The sequence below is a fragment of the Lissotriton vulgaris genome, chromosome 9, assembly GCF_964263255.1.
Source record: "Lissotriton vulgaris chromosome 9, aLisVul1.2, whole genome shotgun sequence".
Classification (NCBI taxonomy): Eukaryota; Metazoa; Chordata; class Amphibia; order Caudata; family Salamandridae; genus Lissotriton; species Lissotriton vulgaris.
In genome coordinates, this window is record NC_141697.1 from 223,613,032 (window position 1) to 223,638,559 (window position 25,528).

Consider the following 25,528-nt stretch of genomic DNA (forward strand, 5'->3'; position numbering starts at 1 on the left):
TTGCATATTCTCTAACACCGCATTAGATAGTGAATCCAAAAGGCTGGACACCTTAGGCAAGAAAATATTTTCTTCCACCAGCCTGGCACTGCGGTCTGTGGAGGCATGCAGTGTTCACAGACCTGAGTGCCAGGCTGGTCCTGTTACTCCTGTGCTCTATGGGATTTGGTTGCCTAGGTACTGCCCATGGTTCCAGAGGAGATGCTGCTAAGTTAATGATCAAATATGAACTGGATTCCACTGACTCGCTAGGCAGCGTGGTTTCACAGACGGTGGCCGTACGGCGCCACGTCTGGTTGAGAACTGGCTTTTTGGGGGCTGTCCTAGTATTGCTTATGGACATGCCCTTTGATGGTTCCCATCTCTTCGGAGACAAGGCTGACTTAGCGCTGGAGTGCTTCAAGGATAGCAGAGCTACTGTCTGGTCCTTAGTCCTTTAGCCTCTCGCCAACCACGTTCCTTTTTCAAACGGGCTTCCAGCTGCGTCTGTACACAACCAGCCTCTATAGCATGCTAGCTTCTCAACCTCTGCATGGCCGAGGACACAGTATCCTTAGACCTTGTGGGTCAGACAGCCAGAAGTCAGGTCAATCCACCCCCCATCCCACTCCCCCCGGCAGGCACAGCCTCCAAACCCCTATAGTTTACCCTCTTACCATCGTGGGCACCCAGTGGGAGGCAGGATACGCCATCAACTGCCCCATTGGAGTTCTGTAACATCAGACTGATGGGTTCTTCAAATTGTCTGAAGCGGCTGTTCCCTTCCCTTCATAACTGCCCCTCCACCCATGCCACCTGCATGCGACAGTCTGATAGAGTAAAAAAAGTTTTTCCCTTTTCGGTAAACCATATATCATCAAGCCTCGGACTCATACAGTCCAACCACTTCACTAGAATCACTCTCCTCGGGGAGTTGAGCACACGATGTGCGTCGTGTGAAACACTTACAAATAAAAAAAAATTAATCCATCTATTATATCAAAACAGACTGTTTATTTACATATTAAAAACATTCAATTGAATGTACAATAAATATAAAACACTCATAAGTTTCAAAAAAACAAATTGCAATCATAAAAGTTCAAAAAGCTACACAGGAGAAAGGAAAAGACAATAATCTATGTCTTCTCACTGTTAATTTAGATATTAATCTGGACAACACAGGGTTGGGAGTCCCTTCCCTATGCCCCTCTACTTGTTGACAACTCCAAATTTAACACTTAAATAATGCGTTGACGCGTTTCGGAGGCTTTCGCTGGTTATAGCCACCTTCTTCAGGACAATAGGTAATTATTTATCCATATCCCTCGTATCACCTAATACAGAGATAAAACATGTCTTTACCTCATGAATATATGTACCCTATTTATACTTCATTTTTAAATGTAAAAACATAATGATGACCTAAATATTGCCTATTAATGCAAGAATACATCCATATTCTTTTCAGTATTCATCTCAATTCGGTGTCATTTTGTCTAAAACATCTCATCTTATCTAATTCATCGTTACTGTGTTGATTTAATAAAACATCATTTGTTGACACAAAAAGAATATCGCTTTTGTTTGTTTAAAAAAAAACAAATTCAAAGACAATTTAACCCCTCCATACATATTTTTGCAATGTAAGTGTTTCACTGCCATCAATAGTACACCCTGTCGCTCACACTCCACACTATACATTCCACTTGGACACAACCTCGCTCATCCTTTTCTTTTTACATAATAAACACCTCACCTGTGTAATCAAACATAGGTAAGAATCCCGAAAAAAGTTCCACTCGTCAATGGGGTTGTCTTTACTTGACGAAGGTCAAAAGCTGTCAAATATAATATAACTATTTAACCACAATGGGGCCAGTTATTAAAAATAAAGCCATTTGTTACTTTTAGTCATGGTTCGCAGATATCTGCGTGTTACCTACTTGGTTAGATGGTGGCATGGGAAAACGTTGCTCAATTTGGCGTAATTCTCTATCCCAATTTAATCAAAAGCCACCCAATTAGTCCCTGTCAAACAAATATATATATATATTCACAGAAAAAACCATAGGTTATAGACCATATATAGTTAGGAATTTGCATTTACAAAACCTTGAAAATTCACTGAAAAAACCATAGGTTATAGACCATATATAGTTAGGGATTAGCATTTAAAAAACCTTATTTTATTTGCACAAAACCATTGAAATTCCATATATAGTTAGTTGCACTAACTATATATCGCGGACCCGCAATCCACTGCTAATGATGTCACATATTACATCATTCATGACATGGTCAGTGACATCACTGATGACATCACTGATGACAACACCCAGTGACTGTATGTTTCTGTAAAGTTAAAATATGTCTTACATATTGAAGAATGAGTGGATGTATAAGTGTCTGGATGAAGGATTTAGTAGGTGCATGACTGACTGTATGAGAGAATGATTAAATGTGTCTCACTGAGTGTATGGGTTAGTGATTAAAGTGTCTTAATTTGGCAATCATTATTTATGTTGTTCTGTAAACTGCTGCATGTTTAAATCAGTAGCTATATCAGTAACTATATGGGTTATTGAATGGTTGCCCAAGTATTTGTATGGGAGACTGAGTATGTGTGTGGGTGGCTGGGAGGTGTATAACTCTGTGCATAGATGTGTGAGCAGTTGATTCCCTAGGTGTATGGGTTCAAAAGTGCATGTAGAAACAGCTGTATGGACAGTTGACTGTGTGCATGAGTATATTGGTGAGTGAATGGATATCGCAGTGCTACATGTCAAAGTAAGTACATATGTAAAACACACTCCATGTGAGAGTTGACATATATAAATAACTGAACATAAGAGCCAGTGAATGTGTGAGTGGCTGTATGAATCATTGTGAACTTGTATCAAGGATTGTATAAGAGAGTAAATATGTGTTACTATATGTTTGAATAAGTAAGGTGTGTATAACTGTATAGTTGAGGAAATGGAGATGTGATTGATTCTTTGCATGACTAACTAGGTGTGTGAGTAACTCCATGGATGTGTGACAGTCTGTGAGTGCCTGTTTACACTGAGTGTATCTAAGGTTATATTAGAGTCTGAAGATGTATTATCACATAAATGATATCATCAGTGATGTAATCAGTAATGTCAAATGAGATGTCAGTGATGTCATCAGTGATGTCATTTGAGATGTCATCAGTGATGTCATCAGTGATGTCACTGACCATGTCATGAATGATGTAATATGTGACATCATTAGCAGTGGATTGCGGGTCCGCGATATATAGTTAGTGCAACTAACTATATATGGAATTTCAATGGTTTTGTGCAAATAAAATAAGGTTTTTTAAATGCTAATCCCTAACTATATATGGTCTATAACCTATGGTTTTTTCAGTGAATTTTCAAGGTTTTGTAAATGCAAATTCCTAACTATATATGGTCTATAACCTATGGTTTTTTCTGTGAATTTCATTGGTTTTTTAAAAGCTAATATCTATAGCTGTAAAATATATTCTTTATTAAGTGACGTATCACGTAGCCCGTGAGACGCCTCATGATGCATCGCATAACCGTGACGTATCGTCTCTGCAGCGCAAACCAAACCCAAAACGTAAGCGCGCCAGAACACGCTTAAAGATATATATATTTTTTTAACCTTAATTAGACAAAATCCACACGTGCACATATCACAAACGTTCAAAAAACACAATATGTCGGACTCCCGTTACGCTGCCGGTTAGCTGCCCGGTTAACGTACCAGGAAGCACCTTTACCGCGAAAAATCGCAATTTTTTTTTTCTTTTGCCCCGCAGGGAACTTTAATAGCCCCCTCATCAATCCTAGGGGTTCAGGAGGGGTCTGCCTTACCCCTTTCATTCATTTACACCTTTTTTTTTTCCACCGCTTGTCTCTCGATCCTACCGAGAGACAAGATGGCGGCCGCTCTGGACTGTTTACAATGTTGACAGCCAATCAGCTACTCCTCAGGATTTTTTTTTTTTTTTTTGGGCCCCGCGTGGTTTTATAATATCCCCCTCATCAATCCTATGGGGTCAGAAGGGGTCTACCTTGCCCTCTTTCCTTCATTTCCCCCTTTGTTTTGGTATCCTCTTGTCTCTTGATCCTACCGAGAGACAAGATGGCGGCCGCTCCGGACTGTTTACAATTTTGACAGCCAATCAGCTACTCCTCAGACTCCCGTTACACTGCCGGTTAGCTTCCCGGTTAGCTGCCCGGTTCGCTTACCAAGACGCGTCTCTACGGCGAAAAAATCGGATTTTTTTTTTTTTTGGGGCCCCGCGTGGCTCTATAATATCCCCCTCATCAATCCTAGGGGGTCAGAAGGGGTCTACCTTGCCCCCTTTCCTTCATTTCCCCCTTTGTTTTGGCCTCCTCTTGTCTCTCGATCCTACCGAGAGACAAGATGGCGGCCGCTCCGGACTGTTTAGAATGTTGACAGACACCGGAGGGCCAATCAGCTTCGCATCGCAAAGTTCCGATACGCGAAAAGTTCGCTAAGCGGATCGCTGCCCGGAGCGCTGTTACAGATATATATCTTGATTTAAATGTTAATTTCTCAAAATCCACTGAAGCACATATATTGAGACCTAGCAAAGGCACATCGGGCTAACAGTCCCTACAATTTTGCCAAGTTTCGTGGAAATCCATTCAGCCGTTCGGGCTAAAAGTGAGTCCAACCGCCCTATGGAAATTAACATGGGAAAAACGCGTTTTGGGACCCCCCTTTTTTCTCGGCCCCCCCTTGACGAACCCCCCCCAAATTTCCAGGAGCTGCTCAGAAACAAAATGTGCCATTTTCCTGAAAATTTCAGCCGATTCCGTCCACAAACGCCAAAGTTATTAGACATAGAATTTTCAGAAATCCCATAGGGAAAAAATCCTAACTATATATACCTACTGGCGACCGCCAGTAGGTAATATATATATATATATATATATATATATATATATATATATATATATATATATATATATATATATATATATATATATAAAAATCTTTTTGAGGCTCATCAATCTTTTTGAGGCTCATCGTCTTCAATACAAGAGTCCATTTATTTGTTCTCAGCACAGGAATATAATAATGACCATGTGAATGGGTGTCTTTACTTCACCCTGTATTTTTGCAGTTAGACCAGTTGTTTGATTTCTAGTGTCTGTCACCGTACTTTTGGGGAAAAGAGTATGTGTAAGTCTCAACTTACTTCTATGGCATCTCTTACACAAATCCCTTATTTTAACTCAAATGCCACCTCACCTAATTTATAGGCAGCCGATATGTGGTAATCCTATTTTCGACCCCGGGTGCTAATTGCTCGTGGCTGTATACAAACAGTGAAGGGGCAAGACAAAGATCCTATTAGTTACTAACTTTACAACCCAAAGTGTCTTTTCATATGCACATAATCCCTTCTCAAATTTTTTCGTTTGCCGTTATTCATAGCTTAACCAGTTATCTAATCCATCACGGGGTTCAGAAAACCTCTGTGTTTGGTCACTATGTGTTGTAAACACTACGTGATTACGGGTTGCCCACACAGTTTCTTACACGATATCGATATGATCTTATGAAAGCCTCTGTTTACATGGCGTTTAATATCTATATATTTATCCTAGTTGTCGTCATGCTAAAACCCCACCCAGGTTGATTATCTTCATACCTTTTAATTCCAACAGCAGGGCCTCCCCGGCGTGTCCTGTACCTTCTGCGTCTTTCCGATTGCGAGAAATCGTAAAAGGACTAGTCTCCAAGACGGGGCCATTTTTCAACGTGTCGCTCCGTGACGTAATTACACTAGGTGCCATAGACTAGGGAAGGGAGGGGAAAGAAGTTGCATGTCTATTGGCGTATTGGGGGGGTGGTAGCAGTTCCGGCGAGGGGTCTTTGGCTCTGGGTCGGGGTGTGGCGGGACGGTTACTGAAGTGTGGGGGGGGTCCGGGTGGAGGCGCATGTGCTATGTCTCCAGATTGTAGCTATCGGAGCGATCTTTCTCCAAAGGATATGGTTTGGATCTGCCATGTGGGAGATATCATGTGGCATGTCCGATACGTCGGTCCGTCGACTGCAGCAGGGCGTACACTGTGGACGGGTAGGAACGAGTGTTTGGATGTAGTTAGGTGCTGTATAGGATTGCTTAAGTTATTCCTTGCTCCTGACAGGCTTGTTGGAAGGACGCAAGGAGATCGCCCCAGAGCTGTGCTATGGGGAATTTCCAAAGTCCAGCTGTTTCCTCTCGGAGGAGCACCGTGCCCTCCGCCCGTGCCCAATTAAGGAAGGATGTGTGCCAATGTCGGGTGTGGGGGGGGAGGGGGGGCACTGGCTTTCCAGTGTTTGGTGAGTAAGGGCTTAGCTGTGATGAGGCCCATGTCCCAGAATCTTGTTTGCACCTTGTTGAGCTTCGTACGCTTATAAAGCCCTAAAATACAGGCTTCCCACGTCCTCGGTACCTGTTCATCAGTGCATTTCGTGAGTAGTGTCGTGACCTCATCCCAGTATGTTTGTATGGCAGGGCAGCGCCAGAGCATGTGCAGGAGATCCGCCCCTACTAAAGAGCATCTTTGGCAGGCAGTGTCAGTGGCCGAGAAGTATCTGTTTATCTTGTCGGGTGTGAGGTAGGCCCGGTGTAAAATGTAGATTTGGATAAGTTTGAAACGGGGGTTGCGTGGTATATTAGTCGGCCCAACTAGTATCATCGCCCATTCTTTGTCAGTCCAGTCCCTCCCTCTGTCGACCGCCCATTTCTCTCTGAGTGGCAGTGTAGAAGGTTGCGTGTGCAATAGTAGGGCCTCCTCTAGCCAATGTATGATGTGCGAGCCGTTGCCCATGACATGTAAGTACTGCATGAAATGGTGCATCAGCAGTTCTTCCGATACATCGCCCCAAGAGGTGGTCAGTGTGTGGGTAAGGGACGCATGTAATAGAAACTGTCCAGCAGGGAGATCCGTGCTAGTGGCAAGATCCGCAAAGGAAAGCAGCACGCCCTCCGCATAGAGGTCGCCCAGTGTTTCTACCCCAGCGCGTGTCCAGCTAGCTAAGTGGGCCTCTGCCAGTGTACCCACCACTCCCGGAGTGCCCAAGAGTGGGGGAAACGGGGCATACGGTTTCGTGGCGCGGGTAAGCCGCAGGCAACGCAAAAAGCATCGTCGTGCCACTGCCAGGTGTAATTGTGAAGGGCAGGGGGTGCGGGTCATAGGGTGGAATAATGTGCATATTTGTGTCTGGCTCCAGATAGTTGTGTCCGAGGCAGTGTCCCCCAGAGTCTTGCAGCAGAGCCATCCCGACACCCATTGCATCTGCGCCACTAAATAGTATAGCTCCATGTTGGGAACCTCCAGGCCTCCCGATTCAGTGGTCATGTACAGCTTAGTCAGTGCCACTCTGGGTCGGCCTGCATTCCAGATTAGGCCACGAGGCAGGACCTTCAGTTCCCGAAACACTTTGTTGGGTACGTATGTCGGGATGTTGGCGAAGTAGTAGAGTAGCCTCGGCAGGACTATCATCTTCGTCAGCGCCACCCGACTAGGCACATTCAAGGGCAGGGTTTTCCAGAAACCTATTTGGGCACGGATGGAGGCAATCGCCCGTAGCAGATTTCAGTTTGCCCGGGGCCCGGTAAATATGAATTCCCAGATACCAAAACGTGGTGGGGTACCACTACAGCCTCTCCCCGCCGATATGGATGTCACTTTCGGGAGTATCTGGGCTGAAGGAATAGGCCCCCGACTTGGACCAATTGACCCGCAGTCCCGACATGTTTTCGAAGGTCCAGAAGATTTCCGTAAGAGATGGCGGTACATTGGTCAGGTCTTTGACATATAATAGCAGGTCGTCTGCGTACAGCGAGTTTACATGTAGTCCATCTGCCATCGGGATTCCCCACTCCTGTCCTCGGTCCCTGAGGATCGTGGCCAGGGGACCCATGGCCAATGAGAATAGCAGGGGCGACAGGGGGCAGCCCTGTCTCGTACCCCTCCGCATGCGGATGGCGTCAGATAGTAATTGACCGGTGCAGACTCGGACCGTGGGCCTGCAGTATAGCAGATTGACCATAGTCTCGTAGCCGTCGCCCAGGTGGTACTTCTCCATCACTGCCGTCAGATACGGCCACTCTACCGAGTCTAATGCCTTCTCGAGGTCTAGCACCAGGCACCCCGCTCGCGACCAGTGTCGGACAGCATATTCCTGTATCCGAAACAGTCGATGGATATTGTATGAGGTGTGACGAGCCAGTACAAAGCCATTTTGGTCATGGTGCACCAGGAGGGGAATCAGGGGGGCCAGTCTCCGAGCCAGAGTGGAGGCCAGTATTTTATAATCTGTATTTAGGAGGGCTAGGGGGCGATAAGAGCCCACTCGTGTGGCGTCCCTGCCGGGCTTGGGGATGGAGATCATATTGTCTTTGTTTAGTGTGGGAGGGAGGTAGGAGTCTTCTGTTGCCGCAGTGTACATTTTTAGAAGCTCTGGAATGAGGTCCACTGTTTGCGGTGTGACATCAAGGAGGTCTGCAGAGTGCTGGGAATCCGGCAAGCCGTAGATTGCCTCATCGTCACTCGGGAGAGTGGTCGGGCTGGCATTCGGGGCAGAGGATGGGGCCGGAGAGTTGCTGATTTCCGTAACCCTGCGGAGCGCATCCTGTTGTTCCTGTAGGATCAGATCCGTGGGTGGTGAGCGGTGTGGTATTTCCTGGGTGCGGGTGGGTGTAGGCGTCCTGCTCCTGCGGCGTCGTCTCGGCCCGCGCGTGCGTGAGGTCATGGTGGTTCCGTGTGCCTTTCTAGGTGCTTCAGATACTCCTCCATCTAGCCAGGCCTCAACCTCTTCGGTGCTGGTGAAAAAGTGCGTTTTGTCCTGTGCCACCACCCTCAGTTTTGCAGGGAAGAGCAATGAGTATTTAAGGTCCGCCTGTCGCAGCCTTCTCTTCACTGCCAGGATGGAATTGCGTTGTCTTTGTACCTGCACAGTGTAGTCCGGGAAAAACATCACTGTGGCGTTGTCTATTTGGATGTCACCAAACTTCCTGGCTTCTCGCAGGAGGATCGTGTCGCGGTCTCTGTAGTTCAGGACACGGAAGATGAGAGGTCTGGGGTTAGAGCCAAGCAGAAGGGGCCTTGTGGGCACTCGGTGAGCACGTTCCACCACAAAGTGAGGCGACTGTGTGTCTTCGGGCAGCAGGTCGCGTAGCCTCTCTTCTACTCGCCGAGTAGGGTCCATCCCTTCCCATTTCTCCGGGCGGCCCATGAGTCGGATGTTGTTTCTCCGTGCCTTTCCTTCCGCATCCTCTGCGCGTTCTTCTAAAAACTCCACTCTGTTAAGCAGATCTCGGATGTGTTTGCCCGCTTGGGTCTCTGTGGGTTCCAGCGCCGCCACCGCCCCCTCCAACGTTGTAGTGCGATCTTGTAGTTTCTTGTGATCGGCTTTGAGATGCGTCAGGTCGATCGCCACACTGTCTATCTTTGTCTCAAGGGAGGTGCGAGTCTGTTGCATTGATTCCTCCAGCCGTTCCATGACGGCTAGCACATGATCGAGCTTGGAGGTCACCAGTTCCGCATCCATCTTGGACGCCGTTTTGGAAAGCTTCCGCTTCGGTATCGTGCCTCCGGTTCCGGTCCGTGTCTTCACCCCTCCAGACATGGGCCAGGTGTGGCAACTTTGTTCGGCTTGCACACCAGTGGTAGTGCCCCAAGCCTCTCTTCAATCGGTAAGTGCATAATTTACCTGGAAGCCAGCGGCCTCCTACACAGTCCCGACCAAGAGGGGGGGGAGACAGCTGTAATGGTACTACTTAGCTTGTGTAGTGTCGGGACTGCGTAGTTGTCACAAGCATCAGCAGTCACTCGTAAACGGTCCAGTGAGTGGGGCAGGCGGCGAGGGTGTCTTGGAGTGGCCGCAAAGGGGTCCGGGCAGCAGGTCCAACAGCAGATGGTTGCAACAGGGCGTACAGCCAGGCAAAGCAGTTGACGAGGGGCACCTCTGACATGGACAACGCTAGGCAGGTGTTTCAGCGTGTGACAGCCATTTCTTTGCAGCAACTCCCAGGGCTGTTGCAAGCATCAAGGTTCCAGGTCACGGAGATGTGCCCCCCCCCTGGGGGGGGTCCACGGGTCACTGCTTGATGTTCCCACCAGTTCGTTGTCAAGTCTGTCCCTTTGGGCGCTTCTCGGCGCAGTGTCTTCACAAGTGTGGGGGCAGCATGAGCGCCAGTGCCCCGCAACTCTATCCAGTGATGGCGGAGTGTGGGCAGGAAACCCCTGTATGAGCACTTCCCCTCTCGCGTCCTAGGTCACTGCGCCCTGTGCCGCATGTCTTGGCTTGTCTCTTGTGTCGGCCCAGGTGGTGGAGAGAGGGGCACGTGGCGCCGTCTCACAGAAAGTTCGTGGTTCGGGTGGCCCTCTGATGCAGGGGCACACTGTTCGTCCCTGATGCTGCCGCGTGGCGGCCGCGGTCAAGGCCCAGTACCATCACCGTGCCTCAGGAGGGAGACGCTGTAGCAGGTATGGTTCAGTAAAGGTGGAGGTGGGGGGGTATCTCACAGCCTCAGCCCCCAAGCCACCTGGGCCCAGCCAGGATGTAAGTGGGCCGTATTTCCAGGTCTAGCGTCCCACTCAATTGTCCCCAGGCGAGAGCGTCCATGTGGAGGGAGGGGGCCGGCGCTCGTGTGTGGGTTGCGCCCTCTCGCAGTCACTCACCGGCGGAGTCCAGGTGGTGCCTCAGTGCGGTCAGGTACTGCCTCCAGGGGGCCGCTGATGCAGCCGCATTGTTCCCCGCCTTGTACGTCGTCTCCTTGCTCAGCTCCCTAGGCGGCGGCTCCGTGCAGGTTCCCCGCCTCCTCCGGCCTCTCACCCCAGTTGTCGGCCGGGGCATAGGCGGGGAGGGCTCAGCGGCGTGGCAGGGCCCAGTCAGCGGCGCAGCTGATCTCACAGCCGCCGCTCGTAGTTCTTGCAGGGCCCGGTCAGGCAGCACACAGGCCGCGAAGTCTGGCCTAGCCTCAGCGCCCGAGCCCCGGCCTCGCGTAATCGAGGATCCCAGGGGGCGCCTCGACAGTGCCGGCCACCTCTTCTCAGCCCGATCCGTCCCGCAGCCGGTCAGTGGGTGGGCTGGGGTCTGGTGAGGGTCCGCCAGCAGTTTGCGGCTGATATAGGAGAATTATGCCGGAGAAGCGGCCCGGGAGAGGGGAGCTCAGGCAGGAGCTCTACCCGTGTATGTCTTCCTCCATCGCGCCTCAAGCCATGCCCCTCTTTAATAACTGGCCCCATTGTCGTTAAATAGTTGTATTGTATTTGACAGCTTTTGACCCTCGTCAAGTAAAGACAACACCATTGACAAGTATAACTTTTAAGGGATTCTTACCTATGTGTGATTACACAGGTGAGATGTTTATTATGTAAAAAGAAAAAGATGAGTGAGGTTGTGTCTAAGTGGAATGTACGGTGTGGAGTGTGAGCAACAGGGTGTACTATTGATGGCAGTGAAACACTTACATTGCAAAAATATGTATGGAGGGGTTAAATTGTCTTTGAATTTGGGTTTTTTTTTATAAAAAAAAGCGATAGTCTTTTTGTGTCAACAAATGAGGTTTTATTAAATCAACACAGTAACGATGAATTGGATAATATGAGATGTTTTAGACAAAATGACACCTAATTGTAATGAATACTGAAAAGAATATGGATGTATTCTTTCATTAATAGGCAATATTTATGTCATCATTATGTTATTACATTTAAAAATGAAGTATAAATAGGGTACATATATTTGAGGTAAAGACATGTTTTATCTCAAACAGTGAGAAGACATAGTTTATTGTCTTTTCCTTTCTCCTGTGTAGCTTTATCAACTTTTATGATTGTAATTAGTTTTTTGAAACTTATGAGTGTTTTATATTTATTGTACATGCAATAGAATGTTTTTAATATGTAAATAAACTGTCTGTTTTGATATATTAGATGGATTAAAAAAATGTCTTTGTAAGTGTTTCACACGACGCACATCGTGCGCTCAACTCCCCGAGGAGAGTGATTCTAGTACAGTGGTTGGACTGTATGGGTCTGAGGCTTGATGGTATATGGTTTACCCAAAAGGAAAAAACTTGTTTTACTGTATAGTAACTTGTTGCTCTATTCCCTTTTGGTCGTAACAGAGCCCCTCTTTTTTGTTTAAGTCAGTCTGATAGAGGTCATCTTATGTTGCTCTGTCAGGAAGTGACTATTCTCTTGACCAAGGGAGCCATGGAGAGGGTGCTGATGCCAGAAGTAGGTTTTGGTTGCCATTCCCACTACTTTCTAGTGCTCAAGAAGGATGTAGGAGTCACACCTTCTTCAAGGTGGTGGAGACTAAAGGATGTGCTTCACCTTGCCTCCTGCACCTTAGGGGTGGAGTTGGCAGAGGTGGGCACACCTCCTTTTCTTCCTAGTTTTATCCACCGGTTTACCCACCTAAAGTTGGGGTCTATACCGGGGGCTAGTAGTAGAGGCTGGGGGTCGAATTACAAAGGCGGTAGGCCTTTGAAGCTTTCCTCTCAAGCACTGTGCCAATCCTGGGGAGGAGGTGTGACACCTCTGCCCAGGATATGCTTTGTTTCTGGACCCAGAGAGCGGGGGTTCTCGACCCAGGGGTCCAGAAAGATGTCTGGTGGTGGCTGGCTGCCTAAAGCTAGTCTGTGACCACACCAAGGTTGGTAGGTTTTCAGGGGGTACCTCTGAGGTGATGTCAGGGTACATGTTTCAATAAATCCCACACTGCCATCTGTGTGGGTTTATTGAGAGGAGTTGTTTGGTACCAAACACTCCAGTGTTCATAGATGCCATCATGGTGCAGTGGAACTTGAGTTGTCCCTGGCATTTACAGTATTTGGGAATAGACTTAAATATTGTAGGGGCATATCTGCCATGCAGATATGCCCTCACCTGAGATGTTGTGCACCCTGCCTTATGGCTCATAAGGCCTGCTAGAGGGGTGATTTCACTATACCTTAGGCAGTTTTTGTTGGCATGGCACACATCAGTGTGCCATGTCAACTTTGCCTGGAAAATTATGTGGTTTCGATTCTCTTTGGTTAGAGAAACCTGATGTCAAATGACAACCCTGCACCCAAATCCCCTGGCCCTTAAGGAGCTCGACTGATGGTCTCCCTGGGACCTACAGCATCCCAACTTACCTCAGCTGTTGCTCTTCATGAAGATTCACCATTTACTTGCATTGGGCACCCAAAACCGTGTTTGAACCCTGCTGCCCCAGTACCGCTGATGGTTTATGTTTGGTGTTGTCCTGTGGCCTTCCCTTGTGCTTGCTTAAACCTCTGAAGCTTGAGACCTGCGGCCGCTTTACTTACCATTAGGCAACATTGACCTTTACTCCCGGCTGTCCATATGCTGCTGGTGGTGCTGTGTTGGTGCCTACCTGAATCTTGCCCTCTGCTGTCCTTGCAACCTGAAGACTGGATTTGGAAGTGGTTTTCTTTCTGTAAAACAGCATTATTGTTTTCCTCCATCGGTTAACATCGCAAAGTCTGAGGTGGAGCTTCAGGTCCCACTACAAAGCCTGCATATTCCTACCTACAGATTCCTTTCCGACCCACCCATCCTCTCAGCAAATATATTTCTAGGGACAGGGTTGTTTTCTAAGTTTTCCACACCAGTGGTCAGCACATGGGGTGGTGTCTATATAGGCACAGCCATGTTAACTTTGTTGTTTTGTCTGTACTAGAGCATGCATTGCTGCTCTGGCTGTATGCAGGGCCTAGGAGATGGGTCCATAGTGAACGTCTTCAGTCCCAATGCCCTAGGTACCCAGGTTACCCTTCACTAGGGACTCAGGGGGCCTGAAGGGCCAATTGTGGAACAGTTTTAGGGAGGAAGCACTGGCACCAGGGACCTGGTTGGCAGTGTGCTACAATCGAAACCACATCATTTTCCTGGCAAAAAGTGGGTGCTAACCATTCAAAAGAGGCACTTTATCACAAAGAGTCTATCCATTATGATGGTTTCTCCAAATTACATCAAGATTTTACGCATATTCCATTGTTGGAATGATATAGAGATTAATGTGTTTAAATGTCCTCAAAGCTTTTGTGATCTGTAGTAATTTTTCAGTCTAAAGTGGGGAAAAAATGGGAAATTCCAACATCTTCAGTTTGTGTATTCCATCAGTGCTTTTCTTAGCTCTGAAAATAATCCTGTGTGTTCCCAGTGAATTGGGGTTGGATAAAGTAGTCACATATTGAGCAAAGAAGTCAGGGGGGCAGCGCACTGTTTGGACACAGGTAGTTAGTTGTATGGTCAGTCAATGCCTCTGGATAAACAGAGGATTTGGGTTACAGACATTCCCAAACCCCCCTGGTGTTACCGAAACAAGGCCAGTCTGTTTTCTGGAATTCCTGACACACCAAAAATATTGAGCCGTTTCAAACTGTGAATATTCCTACAGTGTAGAATGAAGATGAAAAATACTCCTGCAATCTAGTGTTGCACTCAGGCATTTGGCACTTATTTTTCAAGCATTTGAGTTTCAGGTAAAAGTGGCTTCTCCCTTAGTTGTTAATGCACTTGGGCACTGGCTCCATTGTTAGTTTGTTTTCCTGACATCTCTGTACCAATCTGGCTCTGTTTTCGGCTTCTAACAATGCTTACCTAGACAACTCAAATCTAGTGCTATGGAATAACTCAACAGGATCAATGATCCCGCTTCTTTTTATCCATCGTCGCACTCCGACAACAAGGCTCAGCTCTTAGCCTTTCCCTCCGGTCCTTGGCTCACTCACAGGGCTTTTTCCCCATTGTTCCCGGAAAACTAGACAATGAGAATGTCTGGTCATTGATGGAAAAGATGCCTTTCCAATACTACACCTAGTACCACTCGATATTCCCTTGAACCGAATATCATGAAGTCTGTAATTTCTACCTCTCCCCCGAGCATCTCTGTGAGAAGCTGGCTTAGTATATGGTGCTCACTATAACCCTTATGAACCCTTATGGTGATTTTAGTGTTCTTCGACAACCTTAGAAAGCTCTCTAAGTGGTAGCTGTGGAGAGCAGCCTTCATTCTTAGACCAGAAGGACTATAAAGCAGCATGTTTTACCAGAGCATAATCTTATTGGTATAGATGAAGTAAAAAAGAACCACACAGCGTATTTATAAAAATATGTATTTATTATCAGACACTCAAGAACACATACAAATATCTCCTACCCGGAGGTATATGAAATGTACACAGTACTTGGCAAAGAAAACAGGTAAGAAGCACATATTACACAGTGGCCACCAGGGGTGGACCAAACCATATACTAAAATAGTGCGATGCGAACCACGACTCAAGTGAAGACTATACCCAGAAGATGTAGAAGTCATGGGGACCCAAGGATCCACAAGAGGTAAGTAACCAGGAACCTCACGGAGGCCGTGTGCAGAGTGGGAACACAACTGAATGCTCAATACAGGTCAATGGGTAAGTCGCGGTTGCAGTTTTAAAGAAGAAGGGCCCTTCCCGGTGGACCTTGATGAAACCCCATGAATGACAGAAGTTTGGAGAGCCGCCCTACCTGTGGATACCCTATGAACCAGGATACCTACATCAGGAAAGCCAGGTGCATATGTGCGAAGTAGAGTCAGAAACCGCTGTCTAATTCAATGGAGAACTTCTGGAAGATACAGCTGACGAAGACATGGAAAGTGTCTGGTGGAATCCGAAGGTGGATTCAAGTTGAGAAGTTCCTGCAAGCAGAGGCGACAGAGTCTATGCCACTTCGGAGTGACCAGGGGACACGGAAGTCGTATGCCCACTGATGTCGATGTTGCAGGAGAGTTGACGGTGACTTTGGATCTGCAGCTGTGCTGACCAGGCGACGCTGTGGAAGACCAGGAGCTGTTCACGAGCTGTCCCATGTCGGATGTCAAGAGATATGGGGTCGGTGTCCGTCAGTAGGACCCACAAGCCTTGGCAACTGCGACCAACGTGGAAATTGAAGGTGTAGTAGCAGGACCAGCAAGGTCCAGGTGACTCACCACAAGCAGGGGAGTCGGAGCAGGCCCGGAGCAATCAGTGGAGCCCGCTGAAATCAAGACCCACAGCCTGGAGGCACTGGAGTCGCGAGAGGATCTCAAGCAGCTCACCAAAGATGCAGGCCCACGGTGCAAGGGATGCAATGAATATGGAGAACTTGGTCACAGGAGATGCTGGAGGTGGAGGCTACTTGGAGCCCAAAGATCTCTGAGGATGAGAGTCAACAAGCCTTTGCTGCGGTAAGTCGACACGATGCACAGGAGTTCGGTTCCTGTGGCTCCAACGAGAAATACTGGCTTCCAACTCTGTGGGAGGACAGGGCAGGCCTCGAGGGATGTGGAGAACCACCACTTGTGTTGCTGAGCCTTTCGGAGTCCGTAGGAGCCCAGGATCAGCAGACCGGTCAGCTTCCTTGCTGTGCTGTTCTGTGCTTGCAGATGCAGGGAAGTGACTCCTTCACTTCAGTGTAGATTCCTTCCAGTGTTTTGGATGCCCACTGGTCTTGGAAGGTTCCTGTATGTAGCACAGTCACAGACGTTGCAGCAGACGAGCAGGGCGACAAGACCAGGAGCAGCAGGAGTCTTACCAGTTGCAGTCTCAATCCCAGATCGAAGTCCAGCAAAGTCCAGAGTGCCCAGACGAATGAAGAAGTGGTGTCTTCATTAATCTTGGCTCCACGACAAATCTAGTGACCCACATACAAGTAAGCCCATAAGTACCCTATAAAGAGGGTTGGGCTGATTTAGTGTTCCCTCCCAGGGGAGGGGTCGGGCAGTGTGGAGGATACTCCCATGTCCTTTGTCCAGTTTTGTGCCAGAGCTTTGAACTGGACTATGCAAGGAGGGCACCAAATATGACCCTCAAGTATACTGGGTGGCGCTGGCAAGCGCTCCCATCCGACCCCAATACACAAACCCTATCTGGGACAAGATACCTATTGCTGCCTTCCCCTGCTCGAGCTTGGCTCAGCAGCAGGAGTGCAGAATTGTGTCTCTGGTCGACAGTAGCCATATTGTCTGTCCGGGTCTAGAAGACTGGTACCGGGAACACTGAAGGCCTCCCGGAGTAGCTTTACAGTGTATGAATTCCTACCCCACCTCGTTTACAGTGTGAGGGTATAACTCCAACATATTTGATACCAAACATGACAGGGTTCGTTACTGCCAGTTTAGAGATGGTCATCGCGTAATGACATATTACCATTCTAAGTATTATAATGGCTGATGCACTTACAACTCAAGAGAAGAAGGCTGTTGGGGTGTTCTGCTCATGTAGAGGCACTCTCACACTTAGAACCGAGCACCCTGCCTTCAGGATTGAATGTCCTGCCTTAGGGGTGACGTACAGGTTTTAAGTGCAGTGATCTCAGATATAGGGAAACCTATATCTGTCCTAAGTCGGGCTAGCACCAGCTTACAAAGGCTGCAATTTGAGTGGTCTCTCATGGGTGGCATAATACATGCTGCAGCCCAAGCGAAACCCCTGATGTACCTATGCCCTTGGTACCTCCGTACCATATACTAGGGACTTATAATTGTACATCAGTAGCCAATCTGGGATGTTCCATAAGTACTTACCAGAGTCAATTTAAGGGAGTTAGCAGGATCGCAGTCAGACTAGTCAGAAACAGTATAGCACCAGGCAAAAAGTGGGGTTAACCACAAAAGCAGATCCGACTTTCCTTCAATGACAACACCACGTCTTATCTTAGGGAAATTTATAAAGCGCATGGCGGCCCGGAGGCATCCCAGCGCTGATTGAGAAGCGGAGTCTAACACAAAGTAATGTGTCACGCAGTGAGCCTTTATTTTACCTGTGTTTCAGGAGTTTTATTGTTTTTAAAATATTTGATTTTAAACCAGACCATATTGTATTTAAGCTTATCACTCACCAGTGGGGGAACGGGTGCCCCTTCTGGCAGGCAGGTAGGAATCATAGAGTGCGGTAGAATTACCCCTCTCTACCATAGAGTGCTCTCAGCACCAGAGGTCAGTATTCTATTCTTTAGACCTCTGATGCTTCAAAACAGCAGCCGGGCAGCGGGCACGCAGTAGAATCTAACACAAAGTAAGAGATGTCATGTAGTGAGCCTTTATTTTACCTGTGTGTCAGGAGTTTTATCATTTTTAAAATATTTGATTAGCTGTGTTTCAGGAGTTTTATCGTTTTTAAAATATTTGATTTTAAACCACACCATATTGTGTTTAAGCTTATCACTCACCGGTGGGAGGTCGGGTGCTCGTTTCTGGCAGGCAGGCAAGGATCATAGAGTGCTGTAGAGAGGTAGAGTTACCACTCTGTACCACAGAATGCACTCAGCACCATAGGTAAGCATTCTAGTCTTTAGACCTCTGATGCTTCAAAATGGCAAAGGCAAGCCCATCTGCGCCCGTCTGCGACCGATCGGGACCATGGGCCAGGAGCCCTTCCCAAAGTCAGCGGCCACGGGCAGGCCCTCTGCACTGGGAACCAGCTTCGTCAACTCAGGCGTCCTCCCGCATCAGGCTGTGATAGGGGCTGGCTATTCAATAGCAGGCCTGAGGGAGGGCAAGTATGCAGTCGTTGCAACTTTGAAACAAAACTACCTATGGTCATTAGTCCGGATGTCCGTAGCTATTGCTCTGAAAACATGGCCTGGAAAATAGGCCTCATCAACAGCCAATCCCTGCCCAAACATAAAACCGAAATTTTCTGCTACTAGTGGAGGTAGATCTCAACATCTTGTTCATCACAGAAAGCTGGCTCAATGACCGCTCCACCCCAAATATCTTAATGGCCCTTCCCCTTGGGTATCAAATTCAAAAACTGTATTGCATAGGAAGACAGGGGTGGTCTTGCCATCCTGATGAAAGACCAATTTAAATTTGATATAACCCTAAGCTTGATGGTGAAAAAAGCCCACATCACCATCTTAGGGGATCTAAACTTTCACCTCGAGGATCAGAATCTCCCTACTGTTAAGAGGCTATTGCTAGATCTCGAGGGACTGCAATTATCTCAGCTGATAACATCTGACACTCACATCAAGGGACACATACTTGATACACTAATCTCAAATGAGCCCAGAATATCCACATCTTCCCCATTACCTATGCTTTGGTCAGACCATTATTTTATCCTGTTTGCACTTTGTAATAGGGTACCCGGAAAGAAAACCTACCAACTTTCATTAGCACAAAAACGAGGCACTGGTCTAGGCTTAACTTAGACGCTTGGGGGAATCTTTTAGCCTCGTCGGATCTCAAGATTCAGGGAAAGATTGAAGAAGCCACTTCCAGCTGGGAAAGCTGGATCACACAATCATTGTACAGGATGGCCTCTGTAAAGACCCCCAAACCAAAAGCTATGTCTAATAAGACCCCATGGTTTCAAGGCGCAACTAGCGTCTCTAAGAAAAAACTGCAAAAAGATTGAAAGAGATTGGAGGAAGAACTATGATATACAACTTAAAGCCAGGTACACGGCAACCATCAGACTGTACCACAACAATATTAAAGATGCTCAGGAAAAAATATTTTAGCTAAAGATTAGCCAGGCTCCGAATTTATCTAAGGAACTATTTCGAGTAGTTACATTTTTAACCTCCTTAACTCCTGATAACCACATCTTTGAAGCTACAGAGGAAATATGTAATGATCTAGCCACCTATTTTCAAAAAAGTGATGGATATCTATAGCTCCTTTCAGATGGGGAGGGAGACAGCCGTAAGCCAGGAAAGTGCTCGGGTGTGTATTTTGCCCACGCCTGTCCTTACTCTCTTCCCACCCACTAATCTAAACAAGGTGAGATCTCCGATAGATAAGGTAAAATCAGGCTCCCCAGTATATCCTGCCCCACCCCGTGTCCTTAGTAAGGTAACTGAGGTCTTGCTCCCAGCACTAGTTGAACTACCAATCTTTCATTAGAGACAGGTGAAGTTCCAAGAGCTTGGAAACCTCCTATTATCAGACAGTTGCTGAACCAATCAAATCCAGACCCTGATGCAACTCAGGAACTATTGCCCTATATCACTTCTACCATACATTGGTAAAGAAATAGAGAAATATGTAAATGGAGCACTTACAGAGTTTCTGAAAACTAACCAACGCCTCCATCCCACACAGATGGGATTTTGTGCACAACATCACAGAATCGGCACTCTTGGCAGTGACTGAAGAATTAAAATTAACCCTGGACCAAGGCAATTCAGCCACTATACTACTACTTGACCTCAGTGTGGCATTCAATACTGTGGACCATTCCATTCTCCAAAACAGATTGCTGGATATTGGTATCCAAGACAAGTCTTGGAGTGGTTTTCATCCTTCCTGAAGGGCAGAACTTTTCAAGTTATGGAAGCTATCATCTCAGGCCACTGACTTGCGGGGTACCACAGGGCTCTTCGCTGAGCCCCATACTGTTTAACCTCTACCTGGGACCACTAGCGTAGATTGTCCAAGAATATGGTATCTCTATGATCTCATATGCAGACGACACGCAGCTGGCGGCCTCTCAGGACCCCAGAATCAATGGCGAAGCAGATAGGTTAGCACCCTGCCTGGAAAGAGTTGTGGAATGGATATCAAGCAGCTGTCTAAAGCTGAACGGGGACAAGACGAAGCTGATGATCCTCGGAAACAATGCGGTCCCCAGCTGGCCTAATTGTCTAGGTAGTCCACCTGTCCTGAAAGTGACTATCATAAATCTTGACTTTTGGCTCGCCAGGAATTTAACCATGGAAACCCAAGCAAAGAAACTTGCGGGTACTTGTTTTGGGATACTCCGAAAGCTCTGAAAAATCCTGTATTGTATCCCCGTTCAGCTCAGAAAAACAGTGATCCATTCCCTGGTTACCTCGTGTCTGGAGTATGGAAGCTCCTTCTTTCTGGGGGCACCAAAATATGTCATCAAAAGACTTCAGGTCGTCTAGAATGCCACATACATGTTATGTTATTTATATGCAAATGGTGATATTTGTGTATATATATATATGTGATGTGTACTTTTTAACAGAAATATTGTATATATTGTCTTGTCTTTAGCCCTGAAGAAGTCTCGACAAAGGCTAAACGCGTTGGCTAAAAATTTCTGATGATTTGGATTTTAAAAGACATTGTGGAAGCTTATCAACAAAGAACATTTTTTCAACTCAAAGCCGACTTGGGACCTGCTCTTTCAAATCTTTTTTTTTGGACATTTGTTGTCGTGATAATGATCAAATGTTACAATTTTGATGGGTGCTAATTCCAATGTGCTTCATGTTTTGATTTGGTTCTTTCCAAATAGGAAGTAAATAGGGGTGTACTTCCTGGACTTGAGCACCATCACCATACTAAATCGGTCATTTGTAATAGTTAGGTGCATCTCTAGTTTGTCTCAACCCCTGTTCTGTTTTTTCGTCTAGCATGCCGCAGTAAGACTACTGAGTAAAGTCCCGATACAGGATCCAGCTGGGAAACTTATAAAATCTCTACATTGGCTCCCGATCGAGGCCAAAGTCAATTTTAAAGCACTGTGTCTGACACACAGAGCCATACATAACTGGGGCCCCAGAAAAATCAGTGTCTTGGTGAGCCTTTATGTCCGTAACAGAAGCCTTAGATCCTGTTCTGATCGCTTATTAAAAACAAACTGAATCAAGAAAGCCAGATGGGATGGCAGATCCTTCTCCCATCTGGCTCCTAACCTGAGAATTTCTCTTCCATGTGAATTCAAGCTTCTGGAATCAGAATACTTTTTAAAAAAAACATATTTAATCCTGGCTTTTTCAGCAACACCACTCAACCCCTCTAAATTATGTGTTTTATCCATCGCTCGGTGCTGGGAAGCCCTTGAGCAGCTATACGCGCTATAAATCCCATAAACATAAACAGACTGTAGATGCAATCTCCTTGAGTGTTAGTTCAGGAACAGAAACTTTTAAGCTGTTTCTGAAAGACAGTTCATTTATTGTCTGCACAGAAAGGGGCAGGGAGTTCTGGAGTTTTTTCCACAGTGTATCTAAAGGATCTACCACCCTTTCTAGCCGTTTTCACAAGAGGGCCTGCCTCACTTTCTGGTTGAAGAAGAATTTTCAATACTGAGGTGGGTAGAGGCAGAAGTCTGACGACATATTTGGTGAACAATATGTCGAGGGAGGGGAAGAGGCCAGTCCACCAGACGGTCCTTTGGTCCAGTCCAGCTCGGAGGCGAGCTCACCCTCTGAATCCTAGGGGAAATAGCTGCACAATTCTGAGGCTCCATAGCTGTGCAAGACTTGATTTATGAGCATGGTTGGCACCCACAAACAACACATGGTCGCATAGTAGCCTTGTGGATAAGCAGAGCACTGCCACAGTGGAGAAGTAGGGGTATTGTCAAGCCCAGGGTATCTAAAAGAGACTGCCATGCTGCCGCTCTCTAAGCCATGGTCAGCACCGACAGAAAGCTTCTGAGCCAATGGGGCGGCCCTCTCTAGCCACAAAGGCCTTGCGCAATCTGCCGCGCTCTTTGGAGCCAACCGGATCCTCCACTCTGGCACGAAAGCCGACATTAGCACAGAGGCTGCCATCACACACAAGCCACCACCAGTACTGAAAATGCCATTGCCACAGAAAACCTCCATGCCTAATGACCCATTGATGCCGAAGATACATTCAGTGCTGAAAACTCAAATGATTGTGAGCTCCAAAAATTGAAAGCAGCCCATTCCCCAAGGCCTTCAGGAAAAGGTAAATGCTTGCCAAAGTTCCTCTTTATCCCTCTGTGTGGAGAATCTCCAACAAGCTGTCGCCAAAGCCACAGCAGACTATTCCAAGGAGAATGTTACATTGTGAGTTGCAAAGTGCTTTATAACCTCCTCCACATCCAAAGCTCAAGAGACATAAGGACAGCGGCACTTACCCCTTCCCTACTTCTTGCCCTCCTCGTTTTCCTCCACCGCCTCATAACTCATCCCATCCAGCTTCACTGGATGGGTCATCACATTCTTTCTATGAGAGGGCATCACTCTGTATCCAGGTGAACTCTGTAAAGCACCCTCCAACCCTGAGCCCAGGGAATGACCTGTGGTTCCGCCCCACTAAGGACTCTACTACATACCACAAAGTCATAGACAAGGCAGCCCCATGTAATAAAATTGATATGCAAGTTGTCCAGGAAGATGATGACTTCCTGGTCGAAACATTGTCAAGCAACCAGCCCACCCTGTAGTTCCTCTCAGTGCTGTCCGGGATCCTCAAGAATGCCCTGAGACTTTCAAAGATGCAGTCAAGGCAAGGATCATTACGCTTGGAGTTGACAAAAATATAAACCCTCGCCTCATGACTCCCCTCTCTCACATCAGTGGCACATATATCCGGCTCGCTTGTAGTCCAAACAGCGCTTGAACGAACTAACACCCAGGGTACAGGGGACATTCAACCTCCTGAAAAGGAGAGTAAGAAACTGCATTCCTTGGGCAAAAGAGTGACCTTACAATGCACCACACACTAGAGGATTGACAACCCAGTGGACTACTCTCCTGATATGACAGTGCGCATTGTGATGAGATGTAGAAGGTTCTCAAAACCTTCTCTGAAGAGAAGCAGTGGGCCAGCATCTTGTTGCAGAGGGAACAACTTTATTAAATGCAGCCATCTGTTTCGCCCTAGACATAGCCCACACCGCTGTCAAGGGAGTTAACACCAGTATCCAGGTCACACATCATGCCTGACTCTGGATTCATACCAGAGGTACAGCAGCATCTGTTAAACCTGTCGTTCGATCTTTTGTCGGGCCATAGGTAAACCACATGCTGGGAAAGCTCAAAAAAGACATTGAAACAGCCAAGGCAATGGGTGTCCTTCAGACATTTGGTCTTGGGGGGGCGGGGGGGGGAGTTCAAAGGTCACAGTTTAGCGGAGTCGGTTAGACCACTTCCCAGACTTTCGCTGTCCTCAAAGGCAGCAACAACCATACCACCACCAGCCATCACGGGGGTATTCGAGCAGGGCCTGCAGATGCAACAACTCCAGGGAAAGGTGCAGAAGAGGCTCAGCTAAAGGTGCTGCCTCTTCCAAGCAGTGACTCCTTTCTACTTTCCCCACCACCTTCTCATTCACACAAAACATGTTTGGTGGAGACAGCAGGGTTTTCTTCCGTGTTGGGAAGAGCTCACCTACGATTAATGGGTTCCCTCCAACATAGGGTGCAACTGCTGCCTGGAACTCATGTCACCTCCACCAAACATTTCACCCTGCTGACACTCCTTCTTCCCAGAACACCAGCACTGCCCTTAATAAGAGTATCAGGTGATCATTCTCAAGAAGGCAATACAACCAGTGCCACTGATGCACCATGACAGGGGGTGTACTTTCTAATCCCCCACAAAGGTGAGTCATTAAAGCCCTTACTCTCTACCTTAGACCCCTGAGCAAGCACATCCTCTCAGAAAACTTCCACATGGTCACTCTGCAGGATGTCATCTGCCTACTGCAGCAAGGTGACATTATGACTGCACTCGATCTGAAGGACGCCTACTTCCACATACCCTGGTTACAAAAAAGACACACAACGGCTGACCAAGCTTCAGCACATCAATCCCTGGTGCATTTAAAGGTAGTGTCCTGCGCATCTACTTCCAGCACTCGCCATCGTTAAGTACCACTGATGCGAAAAGATTCTGTGAAATGGAAGGTGCACAAGAAAGTATTCGAGAGAACAATTTGAGTCCATCAATCTTCTTTATTCAAAACACATGTTAAAACCGGCACACACCAACGCTGCACAAGGAACGAAACTCGTTTGCTGTGTGCCGGTTTTAACATGTGTTTTGAATAAAGAAGATTGATGGACTCAATTTGTTCACTCCAATATTTTCTTGGTGCATCTTCCATATCAAAGAATACTTCCACATATCCATTCATCACACTCATCGCCACTAGCTACACTTTGTGAAAAGTGGTCAACATTATCAGTTCAAGGTATTGCTTTACTGCTCGGCATGGCACAGATCCTAACAAACCCTACCATTAGCTAGATACATTTTTATGAGCTTATAGCAGAGAAAGCATAAAGTGAACAGTATACTAGGATATAAAGCCCTACCATCTTAGTTTTCTGGACTTGAAATGTGAGGACACTAAGATGGACAGAGAAACAGGCCCTTTAAAGCTATATACACAAGGCTGGTATTGTATAGGAACATATGTGCATTTTTTAGGACCAAACATTGAATTAAATTTAAAAAAAAAAAATAATAATAATTCAAGCTGAACTTGAGACTCACTGCTGATATTGTTTGCTTCATGCCAAGAGCACTTTTGGTATGGATGTTTTAATCCATTTTGTGGAGGATTTTTATCATCCATATTGATAAAACTTTCTGTGACCTCACCATTGCTGTACGAAGCCTCAAACTGTACCCTTGAATTCTGATTGTGCTAGGAGAGTTTTTGAAACTTGGGCGTAGCACTGCTGTATGAGCCTGTAAGATTAGTCCATCTCTGCTGGACATTATTCTTAAAGTATGCTATTTTGCCAGAATATGGCTCAACACGCCTTGAAGCAAATGAGCTCCCAACATCCCTAGGAAGG

At 46.8% G+C, this 25,528-nt stretch overlaps 1 protein-coding gene across 1 annotated transcript in view; it reads left to right on the forward strand.

Annotated features, from left to right (window-relative positions):
* TOGARAM1 (TOG array regulator of axonemal microtubules 1) overlaps window positions 1-25,528 on the forward strand; it is an 871,068-nt gene that overhangs the window by 404,900 nt on the left and 440,640 nt on the right. The window lies entirely within an intron of this gene.